The sequence below is a fragment of the Pogoniulus pusillus genome, chromosome 24 (genome assembly GCF_015220805.1).
Source record: "Pogoniulus pusillus isolate bPogPus1 chromosome 24, bPogPus1.pri, whole genome shotgun sequence".
In the NCBI taxonomy this organism is placed as follows: Eukaryota; Metazoa; Chordata; class Aves; order Piciformes; family Lybiidae; genus Pogoniulus; species Pogoniulus pusillus.
This window is the reverse complement of record NC_087287.1, coordinates 5,401,705-5,418,533: the sequence shown is the minus strand read 5'-3', so window position 1 is coordinate 5,418,533 and position 16,829 is coordinate 5,401,705. Positions and strand designations below refer to the sequence as shown.

Genomic DNA, 16,829 nt, shown 5'->3' with positions numbered 1-16,829 from the left:
TCACTCTCTGATAGCCTAAAAAGTCCCTACTCAGCTTTTTTGTAGGTCCCATTCAGGTACTGAAAGGCCACAATAAGGTCACCTGGGAGCTTCCTCTTCTCCAGATTGAAGCCATAGGGAGCCTGTTCCAGTCTTTGAGCACCCTTTTTGTGTAGAAAGTTCTTGTGATGTCCAAGCTACACCTCCCCTGGTGCAATCTGAGGCCATTTTCTCCCTTCCTATCACTTGTTGTTCTGGAGAAGAGGCCAAGCCCCACCTGACACCAGCCTCCTTTCAAGGAGCTATGGAGAACAATGAGGTCCAGCCTCAGCCTCCTCTTCTCCACACTGAACATCCCAAGCTCCCTCAGCTGCTCCTCCCCAGCTCTGTTCTCCAGACCCTTCCCCAGCTTTGTTGCCCTTCTCTGGACCTGTTCCAGCCTCTCAATGTCCTTCTTTGAGTGAGGGCCCCAAAACTGAACCCAGTACTCAGTTTATGGCCTCACCACTTCTAATTGCAGGGGGACAATCAGTTGCCTGGTCCTGCTGCTCACACTGTTGCTGATCCAAGCCAGAATGGTGTTGGCCTTCTTGGCCACCTGGGCTCATATTGGCTCCTGTTCAACAGGCTGTCAAGCAGCACCCATGGAGAAGAGATTTAAGAATGTCAGCAAGAAGCTAGGACCAGAAGATTTTCATTCTCTAGCTCATTTCATGGCTTCATTTTCATTGCTTTGTACTACTTCAAATTACTGAACAAGTAGTGCACTCGAGTCATGCTGAGCAGCATACATGCAGCAGTACCCAGCCTACACCCAGCACATTGGCTGCCAAGGCTTCAGGGCTCTCTCAACACCTTGCATCAATCACCAAGCACACTGACATCTCATTTCCTGAGGCATGGCAGCCCTGCTGTCACTCCAGCAGCAGCAAAGTGCAGAGACGCCTACGTAAAGTAAATCTAAATTAGCCTGTGCTGCTGCAGCTGATTTATGAAAGCACTTCTGACATCAGCTAAAACCTCTGAGGACACAGCCTGTGGTGTGCAGCAGGACTCCCTGCACTTAACCTGGGCTATCTGAAGACAGTTCTCTGCTCTTACAGGATCACAGAATTGGAGAACCATTCAGGTTGGAAAAGGGCCCAGGGATCATCAAGTCCAACCATTCACCATCCTACACTTCACAAAGTTCACCCCAAGTACCACATCAGAGGATCACAGAATGTCAGGGGCTGGAAGGCACCTCCAAAGCTCACCCAGTCCAGCTCCCCTGCAGAGCAGAATCACCTAGAGCAGATCACACAGGAACACATCCAGGTAGGTTTTGAATATCTCCAGAGGGGGAGACTCCACAGCTCCCTTGGGCAGCCTGTTCCAGGCTTCTGGCGCAGAGGTTTTGGCTGCTCCCTCCTTGGAGGTGTTCAAGGCCAGATTGGATGAGGCCTTGAGTGACCTGTTCTAATCAGAGGTGCTCCTGCTTGTGCCAGGGATTGGAACTGGATTATCTTTGGGGTCCCTTCCAACCTAAACCATTCTATGATTCCATGATTTTCAAACACCTCCAGGGACAAGTGACAGAACAGCAAATTAAAGCCAGTTTTTGATGTGTTCCCTGACAGCCCTAACACAGTTCCACGAAGAACAAAGCCTGATGTGATGTGGCAGACTTGCACTTACCACTGGACAGCTGAAAAGAGTAAGTTATGTCAGACTGTTTAATATACTGAATGACAGAACTGTTCCGATTGGAGCAGATCTCTATGCTCATTGAGTCCAGCATGAACATAGAAGGCAATGAGTTGGTCACACAGAGATGTTTATTCACTGTATTTAAGCTCCTGACTGTAATGGAGACAGAGCTGTGCCAACAGAAACCAGTAGGTGTTTGAGAGGCCTTGCAAAAAGCTGCATATTTTCTTGGCCAGCCCAAAGAAATTATGAGCCCTGAAGGTGGCAATAAAAAGCCATTTCCTGTGGCTGCCTTGCAAGGAATAATATGAGCAATTAATCTTGTCCTGTGTTCATGTGGTCCCATTGAAATCTTTCTAAATGACACCATAAAGATATCCTAGCTTCCAATATCCTTTTAAGTCCAGCAGTAATTTCCCTCTTCCCCGCTAAGTTAATATTTGGTATTCTGGTTCTGTGACATTAATAATATGAAAGTGATGTCATTAGAATGCTCACCAATAAAAGAAGGGCTGTAAAAAGCCAGAACCATAGAATCATAGAATCAACCAGGTTGGGAGAGAGCTCCAAGCTCATCCAGTCCAACCTAGCACCCAGCCCTGCCCAACCAATCAGACCATGGCACTGAGTGCCCCAGCCAGGCTTTGCTTCAACACCTCCAGGGACGGTGACTCCACCACCTCCCTGGGCAGCCCATTCCAATGCCAATCACTCTCTCTGCCAACAACTTCCTCCTAACATCCAGCCTAGACCTGCCCTGGTACAGCTTGAGACTCTGTCCCTTTGTTCTGTTGCTGCTTGCCTGGCAGCAGAGCCCAACCCCACCTGGCTACAGCCTCCCTTCAGGTAGTTGTAGACAGCAATGAGCTCTGCCCTGAGCCTCCTCTGCTGCAGGCTGCACACCCCCAGCTCCCTCAGCCTCTCCTCACAGGGCTGTGCTCCAGGCCCCTCACCAGCTTCATCGCCCTTCTCTGGACACCTTCCAGCATCTCAACATCTCTCTTGAATTGGGAGACCCAGAACCAATGCAAACCCTCTCCAAAACAGCTAAGCAAATGACTCTTCCTTTCTAGATTCTGTCAGCTTCACTCATAGACAGTGTGGGCATGAGAAGGAGAGCTGTGATGTGCTGCTGCAAGTTTCTGGAGTATGAGCACTGCTGAAAATAGTTCCTATTCTCCTGTGATAGCACTGTGGTTGTACTGAAGCATAGCACTGGTATATAAAATAGCTTTTTAACTAACCTGCTGTTGCTCAGCCTTGCATGCCTGCAGTCCTACGTCAGTGGCTTTAAATAGATTGAATAGTTGGAAAGCCTTGTTTCAAAGTCTGCCTCTTGTTCCATGTTTCCTATGTTGGTGAGTTAGGATATGGAATCACTGGAGTGAGGCTAGAGGAGAGTGACCAGAGGGCTGCAGCACCTCTCCTGCAAGGACAGGCTACAAGAGCAGGGCAGAGTAGAGGGGCAGGAGAACCTTTCTCAACCTTCTAACCACAGCCCTTTTAGTCCAGCCCAGAATGGCAGTGGCCCTCCTGGCCACCAGAGCACATTGCTGGCTTGTCTGGCTTCTCCCTTGCTTCACTGCCTGTGCGTGACGTGGAGATAATCGCTCTGCTTTGGCGCAGTGTTTGCCCCACTGACTCACAGGCACTGAGAGGTGCTGTAGCCATGCATGGAGGAACAAAGCCACCAGGCTAAGGTCTGGGGGGGGGTGAGGGGGTGGAAGTGTAGATCTTTATCTTTAGTAACCATAACGACCCTCACTGCGCCGTGCAGCCCAGTTCTACGTTAGCAGCACTGAGTGAAAGGCTGCGTGACGTCAGGGTGCTGCTGCGAGCGCAAGTAGAGAGGCAAACTCAGATCAGCTCCATGCAGTTGCCTGCTTGGTTCTTGTTAGTTTACTTCTCTGTTTTGAAGATTAACAGGCTACAGTAAAAGAAATCTTATTTTCACAAGAGGTTCATAGAATCATAGAGTGATTTAGATTGGAAGGGACCTCAAAGCTCATCAGTCTGGAGAAGAGGAGGCTCCGAGGTGACTTCTTGTGGCCTATTCTAGTGGGAGGTGTCCTTGCCTGTGGAAGATCCTTGAGGTCCCTTCCAATCTAGACCATTCTATGGTTCTATGTGACTAAGAAACAAAGAAACAAAACAATCATGGGGGGATTTTCTGAGGCAAAGCAGGAATTAGTTGCTGTAAGAAGCCTCCAAAGCAATATTAGGTTGCCCTTCTGGACAGAAATCTGCTGGAATGTCCCTGTAAATCAAAGGCATTCAGAAGTGTACTAGACATGGACCAAAACCTGTTGAGCCACTCTAGTACAGTCATGCAGAGCTCGTTTGCAGTATCTCATCTGCCATTAGGTTGTGAGACGTGAAGGTCTCCATGAGTCTCATTACCTGGGCAAAAAAGAGGGAACTCACAAGAGCCTCAAGTGAAGATCCATAGAGATTATATGGCAGTGGGTGGGGTCAGCATGAATGCCAAGAGTAGAGATTAGAGAAAGGTCTTGAGAAGAGAATTTTGACACTATTGTATTTACAAGTTTGCCAGTGTCTCGAAGGACCTGGAGTGCTGATAGCAACAGTACTAGAGTCATAGAATGGTTTAGGTTGGAAGAGACCTCAAAGCTCAGCCAGTTCCAACCCCCTGCCATAGGCAAGAACACCTCCCATTAGAACAGGTCGCTCAAGGCCTCATCCAACCTGGACTTGAACACCTCCAGGGAGCATCCACAATCTCCCTGGGCAGCCTGTTCCAGGAGAGGTGGTTATACTTTCAGGAAAGTGACCTCAGAGTACAGCTGCATCTCTGAATTTAGGATAGATTTTGCTGGATCCCATCTGATAGAAGAATCTCAGCCACTTACTATCTTCCTAGCAGCTTTCAGAGACCCTTGAACAGGTGTGTGGTGGTTTGGGTGTTACCCACCCCCCACACACTTTGGAAATCACCTAGACTAGACTCAGCCAGCTCTGGGAATTGAATGAAGCTTATATTTACAGCTTAGCACAATATACAAGCAGATATTTACAGTCTATACAGTTATAGACAGAAATATACAAGGTAAAAGGTAATACAGAAACACAACAGCCCTCCCAGAAACCAGAGTCCCCAGGAGGGGCTCCCAACCACCCTTCCACCTTTTCCCACCCCTCTGCCTTTCCCCAGATGTTGCCTTGTGCCCAAGGAAGAATGGAGGTTCGGCCAGTGGTGTTAGGAAGCAAGTGGATTAATCAGAGAGATGGAGGGTGAGGTTAGAGAGAAATGCAGCTCAAAGCCCAGGCGGTGCTGGAACTGCCTTAGCTATGTTTATACTCTTGTTCTTATACATCTCAGCAAGCCTTTGAGTGAAGTAGACATCACCATTGTTTCTCTTTCACAGCCTGTGATCTAATCCTTCTCACCAAAACATTCTAGCTAGCTTCTAAGTAGCACAAGGTGACACAAGTGGCATGAACACTTCACCTTTTATCCCAGCATTAGTTTCCCATCCAAGCTGTATATCACTAGACCATAGAATCATAGAATCATCAACCAGGTTGAAAGAGACCTCCAAGCTCACCCAGTCCAACCTAGCACCCAGCCCTATCCAGTCAACCAGACCATGGCACTAAGTGCTTCATCAAGTTTTTGCTTGAACACCTCCAGGGATGGCAACTCCACCACCTCCCTGGACAGCCCATTCCATTGGTAAATGATGTTGCTTTGCTGGAAGAATAATTATACAGGTAAAAAATGATGACCAGAGGTAAATGCAAAGATACTAATCCCATGGTGGGCAGATTCTGCTTTAGAGGAATTTCCATGGCTAGAAAACTTGCCTTTTATTTCCAGCAAAACACAGTGCTGGTATTGTCCTCTACTCTGTAGTGTGCCTCTAGCACAGACTGCAAGCCAGGAGGCTTCACTTTAAGAGAAACTTATTTGCTGTGAGGGTGCTGAAGCCCTGGAGCAGTCTGCCCAGAGAGGTTGTGGGTTCTCCTTATCTGGAAAGATTCCAGGCCTGGCTGGGCATTGTGATTCTGGATAGGCTGCTCTGGGAGACTCAGATTTAGCAGGGGGGTTGGGATAGATGATCTCCATTGGTTCTTTTCAAGCCCCACCATGCTGGGATTCTGTGAAGATGGTTTGCCGCTGGCCATGGGTCTGGACCAGCTCACCAACTAGCTGCATAGGTTCTGACACCAGCCATGCAGAACTGCAGCCTATATTCTCCCAAAGGTTTGCACTCCCTGTCAACCCACAGTGATTCTGGGATTCTGTGTTGTGTGTTGCCTTCAGTTGGAAATCTCTTAACGTCTTTCTAAACCTTCTTGTGAAGCTGTGGAGGATGAAGGGACATGAATCGTGTATGATGGTAGTGTTGCTGGAGGGGGGTGTGTGTGTGCTTGGCATGCAGAGAATGCTGCATGTTAGACAGCAGAAGTGCTTAGTCCAGTAGTTTTCATCCTCACTCTGGTTGATTTTTGTCCTGTCAAGCATCACAAACTCAAGGGATGGGGAAGATCAGCGGGTTTTCTCTACCCATGTCAAGGGTAGAGATCACTTGGTGAAACATTTTGGAGGAAATCTAAGCTTTGCCTAGAGCTTAACCACTGCAAACAGTGGAGTGACCCAAGGGGCACATGCAGAGAGGCATCTGTGGACCTGTGCTCACACTTGGGCTTGCACAGTCCTGCTGTGGCAGTAGAGCCGAAGCTGTAACTGAAATTGCATTGCCCTTAATGGTGGCCTTGGGCCCCTATCTGCCTCAAATCTCAACCCTAAGGCTTTTCACTTGACCCCAAGGAGCAGAGCAGCCTGGCTGGCTGTGGTGGGAGACTTGGTCAGCTCCACGTAGCAGAGTGACCTCTCTGCTTCCCACCCAGTGTCTGCAGACTCGGAGTCTCCCCACACGCAGATCTGAATGCCCAAAGCCGATGGACAGGAATTGCACAATTCCTTGCTCTGGGCTTCTGTCCTGTCAACATGCCACTGCTCACATTCTGCATGCAGCAGAGAAGGAAGTGTCTGCAGAAGTGTTCCTCAAAGGCATGGAGATCACATGCCAAGGTGATGCCCTTCTGGCATTATGGCCTTGTGGCTGGAGTTGTGACGCTGACATCCCATGCCTGGAAACGTACAGTGTTAGGTTGCTTGGGGCTCTGAGCTACCTGCTCTAGCTGCAGGGTTGGGGCTTTTGATCCTGGAGAAGAGAAGGCTTTGAGGAGACCTTGGAGTGGCCTTCCAGTATCTGAAGGGGCCTCCAGGAGGGCTGGGGAGGGACTATTGACAAGGTCTTGTCATGACAGGAGGAGGAGGAATGGGTTTGAAGTGGCAGAGGGGAGATTCAAACTGGATGTTAGGAAGAAGTTCTTTGCAGTGAGGGTGGTGAGACACTGGCACAGGTTGCCCAGGGAGGTTGTAGCTGCTCCCTACCTGGAGATGTTCAAGGCCAGGCTGGATGAGGTCTCAAACAACCTGTTTTAGCAAGAGGTGTCCCTGCCTATGGCAGAGAGTTGGAACTGGATTAGCTTTGAGGTCTCTTCCAATTTAAACCATTCTGTGATTCTACTCTATGATTCTATGTGCCTACTGACTCACTGAATTCCTGTTGTTCCAGCCTCCAACCAGGCAGGCAACAGCTCTGCCTTGTGCTCTGCATTTCATATGCAGGCTTTTATAGCTTCATACTGTCACAGAATGGTAGGGGTTGGAAGGGACCTCTGGAGATCATCAAGCCCACCTGCTCATGCCATTCCCAACACAAAGACAGCAGTGCCATTTCTAACAGGAGAAAAGTTTTATCTGGATAATACCTATTGCCCAAAAGGAATCCCAAGAGGATTCACCAGCACATGTATGCCAGAAGCATGATCATGAACTACCTGAAGGGAGGCTGTAGCCAGGTGGGGGTTGGGTTCTTCTCCCAGGCACCCAGCAACAGAACAAGGGGACACAGTCTCAAGCTGTGTCAGGGGAGGTCTAGGCTGGATGTTAGGAGAAAGTTGTTAGCAGAGAGAGTGATTGGCATTGGAATGGGCTGCCCAGGGAGGTGGTGGAGTTGCTGTGCCTGGAGGTGTTGAAGCAAAGCCTGGATGAGGCACTTAGTGCCAAGGTCTGGCTGATTGGGCAGTGCTGGGTGATAGGTTGGACTGGCTGATCGTGGAGGTCTCTTCCAACCTGGTCGATTCTATGATTCATTCAAACAGCAAAATGAGACCAGAGAAGCAGGGCAGAGCACTTATCCCTCGAGTAGAAATATAGACACATTGAAGCTGCATGCCACAGACCTCCCAGGAATTTCATAGCAGAGGAGATATCACAAAAGGCAGCTGCCAAAACAGCGTGGAGAGGGAAGTAAACGTTTAAAGGATATGTGGACAGCTCATATCCCCTTGCAGATCAACCATCTGTATTTAGCCAGCATTACTGCTGCAAATAAGTTTGTGCCTTATCAGCTTGACCACAGAGGTTAATTAAACCTCTTTCAGTATTTGATATCTTTCCAAGAACATGTAGCAAATGATTTGTAGAGGGAAGCCAGCCTGCCACAGGTAATGCTGGTAAACACAGGAGAGGACAAATCAGTGAGGGCACAGGGAACCTGTCAGAAACCTGCCAGAAAAACAGGAGAAAGTTGCCCCTTGCATACATTTGCCTTGTGTCAAAGAGACTATGTGGCAAAGCCAGACTTGGCATCACTGACTGCTTCGTGCCAGTCCTTTGGTGCCTGTCTCAAAGCAAACAGAGCTGATGTTGAGAGATTGTGTGGAGAAGGGCAAGGAGGCTGGGGAGAGGTCTGGACAACATGACCTATGAGGAGCAGCTGAGGGAGTTGGGCTTGTTTAGTCTGCAGAAGAGGAGGCTGAGAGGGGACCTTATTGTCCTCTACAGGTACCTAAAAGGAGGTTGTGAGGCTGGACCTGGTCTCTTTTCTTGAATTACTAATGCTAGGACAAGAGGAAATGGCCTCAAGTTGCATCAGGGGAGGTTTAGGTTGGATGTTGGGAGGAAGTTCTTTCCTGAGCACTGGGACAGGCTGCCCAGGGAGGTGGTGGAGTCCCCATCCCTGGAGGTGTTTAAAAGAAAAGTGGATGTGGTGCTTGAGGCTATGGCCTAGTGATGAAGGATGCTGTGATGCAGGTTGGACTGGCTGATCCTGGTGGTCCTTTCCAAGCATAGCAATTCATAGTGATGAGATGTTGTGCTGAGGGACTTGGTTTAGTCAACGACTTGTCAGTGTGAAACTAATTATTGGACTCGATGAGCTTGAAAGGCTTTTCCAAGCTAAGAAATTCTGTGATTCTGAGATATCCCTGACAATTCCATGCTTCCATGGAAGTTTTTTAAGGCCAGGCTGAATGTGGCCCTGAGCAAGCTGATCTAGTGTGAGGTGTCCCTGCCCATGGCAGGGAGGGTTGGAGCTGGATGATCCTCAGGGTGCCTTCCAGCCCTGACAATTCTGTGATTCTGTAGAAAGCTTAACTTTCCATTCAGCACTGTGGTAGCAGGATACAAGCTCTGAAGTGAGCAGGGAGCTGTCAATAAAATTCAACAGTGCTATGCAGGCAGAAGGACCCGTGGAAATGCTGCAGCAGATGTCTGCTTGTCACGATTGCTGCATAGGGCAGATGGTCTCAGTGTCAAAAGTCTCTGTCTCCTACTGCAGCTTATTTCCTAACAACCTTTGCTTTGCCTCTGGAATGGGTATCACAGCAGCAGCACAATGCTGAAGAAGTGCTTTCCTGCAGGAAACTCACCTTGAGATGACTTGCCCTGTGAGGAGAGGCTGAGAGAGCTGGGGGTGTGCAGCCTGCGGAAGAGGAGGCTCAGGGCAGAGCTCATTGCTCTCTACAACTACCTGAAGGGAGGCTGTAGCCAGGTGGGGTTGGGCTCTTCTCCCAGGCACCAAGGGACAGAACAGGAGGCCACAGCCTCAAGCTGTGCTATGGCAGGTTCAGGCTGGATGTTAGGAAGCTGCTGGCAGAGAGAGTGATTGGCATTGGAATGGGCTGCCCAGGGAGGTGGTGGAGTCCCCATCCCTGGAGGTGTTTAAACACAGACTGGATGAGGCTCCTAGTGCCATGGGTTAGTTAATTAGAAGGTGTTGGGTGATAGGTTGGACTCAATGATCTCGAAGAGCTTTTTCCAGTCTGGGTGATTCTGTGATTCTTAGGGGGGGATTGCAGCTGTAAAGCCTGTTCCCAGGATTTCTTCTCTAATGGTTTATGCTATGAGGACATCAATGTAAGGTAATTGGGCTCTATTTAATGCTAAGAGAAATTCATGTGTATGTTTCTGTGAAGGCATTTAAATAGATTATAGCACAAACAGAGTTACTGTTTCCCCTTTTACCACACTGAAGAACTCATTTTAACCCAGCCTGTGTGCTGGATATCTCCCAGTTTAGTTTTGCCCCTGAAATCCCAGCAGCTCAACTTAGCTGTGTCACCTATTGAATTGTCATGGTTCAGAAGGTGTTAGCAGGAGGCAAATTGCTGAAGAGGAGCTGTGTACATGTGGCAGGGAGAGAGCAGGATGAAGGTGCAAGTGCTCATCCAACTGAAGAACTCATTTTAAACCAGCCTGGATGCTGGAGATCTCCCAGTTTAGTTTTCCCACTGAAATCTTAGAATCATAGAATGGTTTAGGTTGGAAGGGACCTCAAAGCTCAGCCAGTTCCAACCCCCTGACATAGGCAGGGACACCTCCCACTAGAACAGGTCTCTCAAGGCCTCATCCAACACCTCCAGGGAGGGAGCAGCCACTGCCTCCCTGAGCAACCTGTGCCAGTGTCTCACCACCCTCACTGCAAACAACTTCTTCCTAACGTCCAGTTTGAATCTCCCCTCTGCCAGTTTAAACCCATTACTCCTCGTCCTGCCATTACAAGACCTTGTCAGCAGTCCCTGCCCAGCCCTCCTGGAAGGCCACTGCAAAGCCTTCTCAAAGCCTTCTCTTCTCCAGGCTGCAGAGCCCCAACTCTGTTAGGCTGTCCTCATAGCAGAGCTGCTGCAGCCCTCTGAGCATCTTGGTGGCCTCCTCTGGACTCACTCCAACAGTTCCAAGTCCTTCTTGTGCTAGGGGCTCCAGAACTGTACACAGCAGAAGCTCAACTTAGCTGTGTCACCTCCTAGAGTGTCATGGTTCAGAAGGTGTTAGCAGGTGCCTGCTGCAGAGGAGCTGTGTGCATGTGTCAGGGAGAGCAGCGGGACCAAGAGCTCAGCCTGTGGGCAGCGTTTCTGCACAGACAGCTGTGCTTGAGCTGTGTTTGTTAGTGATTTGATTTTATGACAAGTAAACAGTGCCTACTAAAAAGGGATTTATGGAGGCATCTGAGGCAGCTTACCTTCTGCTTTCACCAAGTGCCAACACTGCCAAAGCCTAATATTGTATCAGTTTTATTACACTCTTCAGTGGCACTTGTCTGATCTTTTCTGTTTGCACAACTTGATAAGGCACCATTAAGGCACACAACTTGGTACAAATGGTTTATCTTCTTATGCCACCATCTGGCTCCTGAGGCATTCTCTGTAGTTGCTGTAACAGAACATGTTTGCTGTAATAGAACAATCTCTGTGCTCCTGCTGGAAGCTCAAGGAAAGGTTTCTTACATAGCTGCTGTGTTTCCAAGTGGTCCCACTGGCATTTGACAGCACCAGGAGCAATGGGTAGTAGTTGAGGCATAGGAAGTTCCATGGAAACATGAGGAGGATTTTTTTTTTCCCCTGTGAGGGTGCCAGAACACTGGAACAAGGTGTCCAGGGGGAGTTGTGGAGTCTCCCTCTCTGGATATATTCAAACCCTGCCTGGACGTGTTCCTGTGTGAACTGAGTGGCTGAGTGCCTGCCTTCCAGTGGAACTGAGTGGCTGAGTGCCTGCCTTCCAGTGGAACTGAGTGGCTGAGTGCCTGCCTTCCAGTGGAACTGAGTGGCTGAGTGCCTGCTTTCCAGTGGAACTGAGTGGCTGAGTGCCTGCCTTCCAGTGGAACTGAGTGGCTGAGTGCCTGCTTTCCAGTGGAACTGAGTGGCTGAGTGTCTGCCTTCCAGTGGAACTGAGTGGCTGAGTGTCTGCCTTCCAGTGGAACTGAGTGGCTGAGTGCCTGCCTTCCAGTGGAACTGAGTGGCTGAGTGCCTGCCTTCCAGTGGAACTGAGTGGCTGAGTGCCTGCCTTCCAGTGGAACTGAGTGGCTGAGTGCCTGCCTTCCAGTGGAACTGAGTGGCTGAGTGCCTGCCTTCCAGTGGAACTGAGTGGCTGAGTGTCTGCCTTCCAGTGGAACTGAGTGGCTGAGTGTCTGCCTTCCAGTGGAACTGAGTGGCTGAGTGCCTGCCTTCCAGTGGAACTGAGTGGCTGAGTGCCTGCCTTCCAGTGGAACTGAGTGGCTGAGTGCCTTCCCTCCAGTGGAACTGAGTGGCTGAGTGCCTGCCTTCCAGTGGAACTGAGTGGCTGAGTGCCTTCCCTCCAGTGGAACTGAGTGGCTGAGTGTCTGCCTTCCAGTGGAACTGAGTGGCTGAGTGCCTGCCTTCCAGTGGAACTGAGTGGCTGAGTGCCTTCCCTCCAGTGGAACTGAGTGGCTGAGTGCCTGCCTTCCAGTGGAACTGAGTGGCTGAGTGCCTGCCTTCCAGTGGAACTGAGTGGCTGAGTGTCTGCCTTCCAGTGGAACTGAGTGGCTGAGTGCCTGCCTTCCAGTGGAACTGAGTGGCTGAGTGCTACCCTCCAGTGGAACTGAGTGGCTGAGTGTCTGCCTTCCAGTGGAACTGAGTGGCTGAGTGCCTGCCTTCCAGTGGAACTGAGTGGCTGAGTGTCTGCCTTCCAGTGGAACTGAGTGGCTGAGTGTCTGCCTTCCAGTGGAACTGAGTGGCTGAGTGCCTGCCTTCCAGTGGAACTGAGTGGCTGAGTGTCTGCCTTCCAGTGGAACTGAGTGGCTGAGTGCCTTCCCTCCAGTGGAACTGAGTGGCTGAGTTCCTGCCTTCCAGTGGAACTGAGTGGCTGGGATCTACTGGTTAAAATTGGAGAACACTGTCATGTATTGTTTGGTCCTGGGGAATCTACACTTTCTGGAGCCATTTCTTCTAGCTGTGCTGATTTCTTTTTCTAGAGATAAATGTCTTTGTACAGATTGCTCTGCAGAGCAGCTAATGTAGTACTGGTCAACATCTTGCTTAGAAGAGGGGTTTAAGAGGCTGTTACTACAATGGGTAGCTGGTTTTAGTGACTCAGTCTTAAGATTGCTTTTTCTATGTGCTTGGTTACTCTTCAACACGCTCACAGCCCTCACCTTTGACCAGTCACCTCCACAGCCAGCAGAGCAGCAAGACTCAGGCTTACTCCTATCCACCCAGCACACTTCTTCCTTCCCATCGCTACAAGTCCAGTCACAGATATTAAACACTGCAGCTCTGATCACAAGTGTTGAATCAATAAATCAGGAGGAGGACTAAGCAACCTCCAAAGTTTCAGTTTACTTTGAATTGTTCAGAGTAAATTGCTAAGACTTTTTTTTCTGAAGGAGTGGCCAGAGCCTGCCAATCCCAACCACCTAGGAAAGGTGGTTTTGCCTTTCCTCTCTGAGTACAAACCATGCCCCAGAAAACAATGCCCCAGTTCTTAACATCTCTCCCTCCTCTCACGTTGCCTGTTGCCATTTTATTTAGTTAACTCTTCCAGCTCCTCTCAAGATGACTGCATTTGTAGAGTTGGAAGATCTCTGTCTAAAGAGGAACAGGAACTGTTGGAGAGAGACCAGGAGATGATGGGGTCACAGGAGCTGAGCCCTGGGGCTGTTTCACCTGGAGAAGAGCAGCCTGAAAGGGGATCTATATAGTGCTAATCAATACCTAAAGGGCTGTGCTCCTTTGAGCCTAGCTGGCATATTTTGGTGAGAAGAATTAGATGCTAGGCTGTGAAAAGGTACCAGTGCTGATGTCTGCTTCACTCATAGACTTGCTGAGATGTAGAGAAGCAAGATGTGCAAGTTTGAGCCTAGCTGGGATATTTTGGTGGGAAGAATTAGATGCTAGGCTGTGAAAAGGAACCAATGCTGATGTCTGCTGCACTCATAGGCTTGCTGAGATGCATGAAAACAAGAACATAGATAACAGAGTTGCTCTCTGGCTCTGGCTGCCTGCATTTCTCTCTCCCTAACCTGCTGCCTGTGTAACTAATCCTTCTGCTTCCTAACCCCCCTGGCCAATCCTCCAAACTCACCTTGAACATGAGGCAAAGTCTGGGATAAGGTAGAGGGGTGGAAAGGAGGTGGAAGGGTGGTTGGGAGCCCCTCCTGGGGACTCTGGTTTCTGGGAGGGCTGCTGTGTTTCTGTGTTACCTTTAACTTGCCTATTTCTGTCTATAGCTGTCTAGATTGTAACTATCTGCTTGTATCTTGTGCTAAGCTGTAAACACCAAGGTTCATTCTTTAATTTCCAGCTCAGCTGAGTCTAGTCTGGGTGATTTTCACAAGAGTGGGGGGCAGGTAACACCCAAACCACCACAAGGGCACAGTTAAAAGGATGGGGTCAGACTGTTTTCAGTGGTGCCCAGTGACAGGACAAGGGCCAATGGTCACAAGCTGAACACAGGAGACCTCATGGCTGTCTACAGCTACCTGAAAGGAGGTTGTAGGGAGGTTGCTGCTGGTCTCTTCTCACAGGTAAATAGTGATAGAAGAAGAGGGAATGGCCTCAAGCTGTGTCTGGGCAGGTTTAGACTGGACATTAGGAAATACTTTTTTGCAGCAAGAGTGGCAGCAAATGAGCTGCCCGGGGAGGTGGTGGAGTCTCCAACTCTGGATGTGTTTAAAGGTCATTTGGCTGTGGTGCTTGGGAATATGGTTTAGGGTGAGCCTTGTAGAGTAGGATCAGTGGTTGGACTTGGTGATCCTGAGGGGCTTTTCCAGCCTGAGTGTTTCTGTAATTGCGTGAACCCTCCATGACTGGTGACTATACCTCAGTGAGGAAGGGATGGACTGGAAGCTCAGCAATTAGCCTTTTTAACAGGAAAAATCCTTTTCTTTCCAATTAAAAAAGAAATATCCACAGCTTTGTGTTGTGGAAGGAAAATAACTTAGCCAAGTAAGGATTTTCCTGTCGTTAGGACATGGCCCATCAAACTCTTGATGCTTCTGATATGGTATCAGCAGGAATGTAACCAACTTCCTAGTACTGTGTGCATTTTAAAGTCAGGGAACTGCATGCAGTGACCCTTTAAAAAGCAAAGAAATTCCTCCTTTTTTTTTAGTGTGTCTTAAAGCTGCCTCTACCTCCTCCTTCTCCCTTCTGCTTCTTGCACGAAGCAGGGAAGAAGAACTGGCAGCTGCAGCTCTGATTTCAGAAGAGTGGCAGAAAGAGCTATCAATTAGTGACTGGTCCAAGATCACACTAAACAGTGCCTAAGATTTAACAGCAAACAGCTTGCAGTTCTTTGCCTGGAAAAGGCTGGAGCTGAGAGCAGTGGGATCCTCCCACAACAGAGCAAAACTACTGAGATGGCTGCAAGAGGTCTTACAAGACTGAAGGATAGCAAGAGGGGCAAAAGGCCATGAAGAAGCCTGTTTCTGACTCCAAACTCAACTGAGGCCAAGTAAAATGAATTTGGGAGGGCAGTGACTCAGTGATGGAGAGGTCAGCTGTACACACTGCAGTGCAGAGGCATCATCTTTAGCTCCCCAGGAAGCTGGCCATTGATGAGCCCCACAGCAGCACTGGCCAGACTGCTCCATGGCCACACAAGGCCCATAGCATCCTACCACCCATGTGTCTTCCTAAACTCAAGTAGTGGTGCTCACCCTTCCCACTTCACCCACTCCTCCCTCCTCATGTTGCCTGAGCTGCACCTCCCTAGGGAAGAGGACACCAGCTTAGAAAGGAGTTGTGCTGGGGGAGGTCTAGGCTGGATGTTAGGAGGAAGTTCTTGCATGAGAGAGAGTGATTGGCATTGGAATGGGCTGCCCAGGGAGGTGGTGGAGTCACTGTCCCTGGAAGTGCTGAAGCAAAGCCTGGCTGGGGCACTTAGTGCCATGGTCTGGTTGACTGCCCAGGGCTGGGTGCTAGGTTGGGCTGGCTGAGCTTGGAGCTCTCTTCCAACCTGCTTGATTCTATGATATTATGATTGTCCCCAGTGGTAAGGAGTCCCAGAGATGTGAGCTGATGTGCAGGCAGCAGATCGATGGCTATGGCTTCAGCTGGTTCATAGGATCAATGCATATTAGGGGTTGGAAGTGATCTCCAGAGATCATTGAGTCCAACCCTCCTGCCAGAGTAGGAGCATAGAATCTAGTGTGGGTCACACAGGAACACATTCAGACAGAGACTACACAACCTCTCTGGGGAGCCTATTTCAGTGCTCTGTAACCCTTACAGTAAAGAAGTTCTTCCTCATGGTGAGGTGGAACTTCCTGTACTGCAGTTGGCACCCATTGCCCCTTGTCCTATCACAGGGTGCAACTGCAAAGAGTTTATCCCCTCCCTCTTGACCCCCAGTACTCAGATGTGTATAAAGGTTGATTAGATCCCCTCTAAGCCTTCTCTTCATTAGACCAAACGGTCCCTCAGCCTCTCATCAGGCAGTGCTCCAGCCCTTTCAGCATCCTTGTAGCCCTCCCTTGGACTCTTTTGAGTAGACTTCTGTCCTCCCTGAACTGGGGAGCCCAAAACTGAATGAAGTACTCCAGGTGAGGTCTCACCAGGGTGAAACAGAGGGGGAGGAGAACCTCCCTCAATCATCTGGCCATACTCCTCTTAATGCACCCCAGGATCCCATTGTCCTGCTTGGTCACCAGGGCACATTGCTGTGCCATGCAGAACTTGTTCACCAGGACACCCAGGTCCTTCTCCACAGGGATTGGTCCATGGCAGTTTCTAGCTGCAGTTGTTTTGGCTGAGAGATACACAAAAGCCAAAAGAAACCACCTAGCAAGCAAAGAAGGGAGGTGGAAGCCTCCATGCTAGTGCAGGCTGTGGGGTGGTTTGGTGAGGGGTAGAGAGGTGGCCTGCAGGACACCAGGCAGTGGTTTACACTGCTTACACCTGCAGCTGCCAGAACTTAATCTGTGGCCTGGAAGAAGGTCCTTGGATAATCTTGAATGGTTTGCAGCTGCCACTTCCTCTCTCATCCCATCAAACACTCCTCCCACATGCAAACAAGGCAGCTGGGGTGCAGGAATCATTCTCAGAGAGTG

At 49.5% G+C, this 16,829-nt stretch overlaps 1 long non-coding RNA gene across 1 annotated transcript in view; it reads left to right on the top strand.

Annotated features, from left to right (window-relative positions):
* Window positions 1-1,596: 1,596 nt before the first annotated feature.
* The window catches only part of LOC135185929 (uncharacterized), a 32,602-nt gene continuing 17,369 nt past the window's right edge, over window positions 1,597-16,829 (top strand). The window contains exon 1 of the long non-coding RNA XR_010306687.1: window positions 1,597-1,675. This is a non-coding gene — a long non-coding RNA (uncharacterized LOC135185929). The remainder of the gene's footprint in view (window positions 1,676-16,829) is intronic.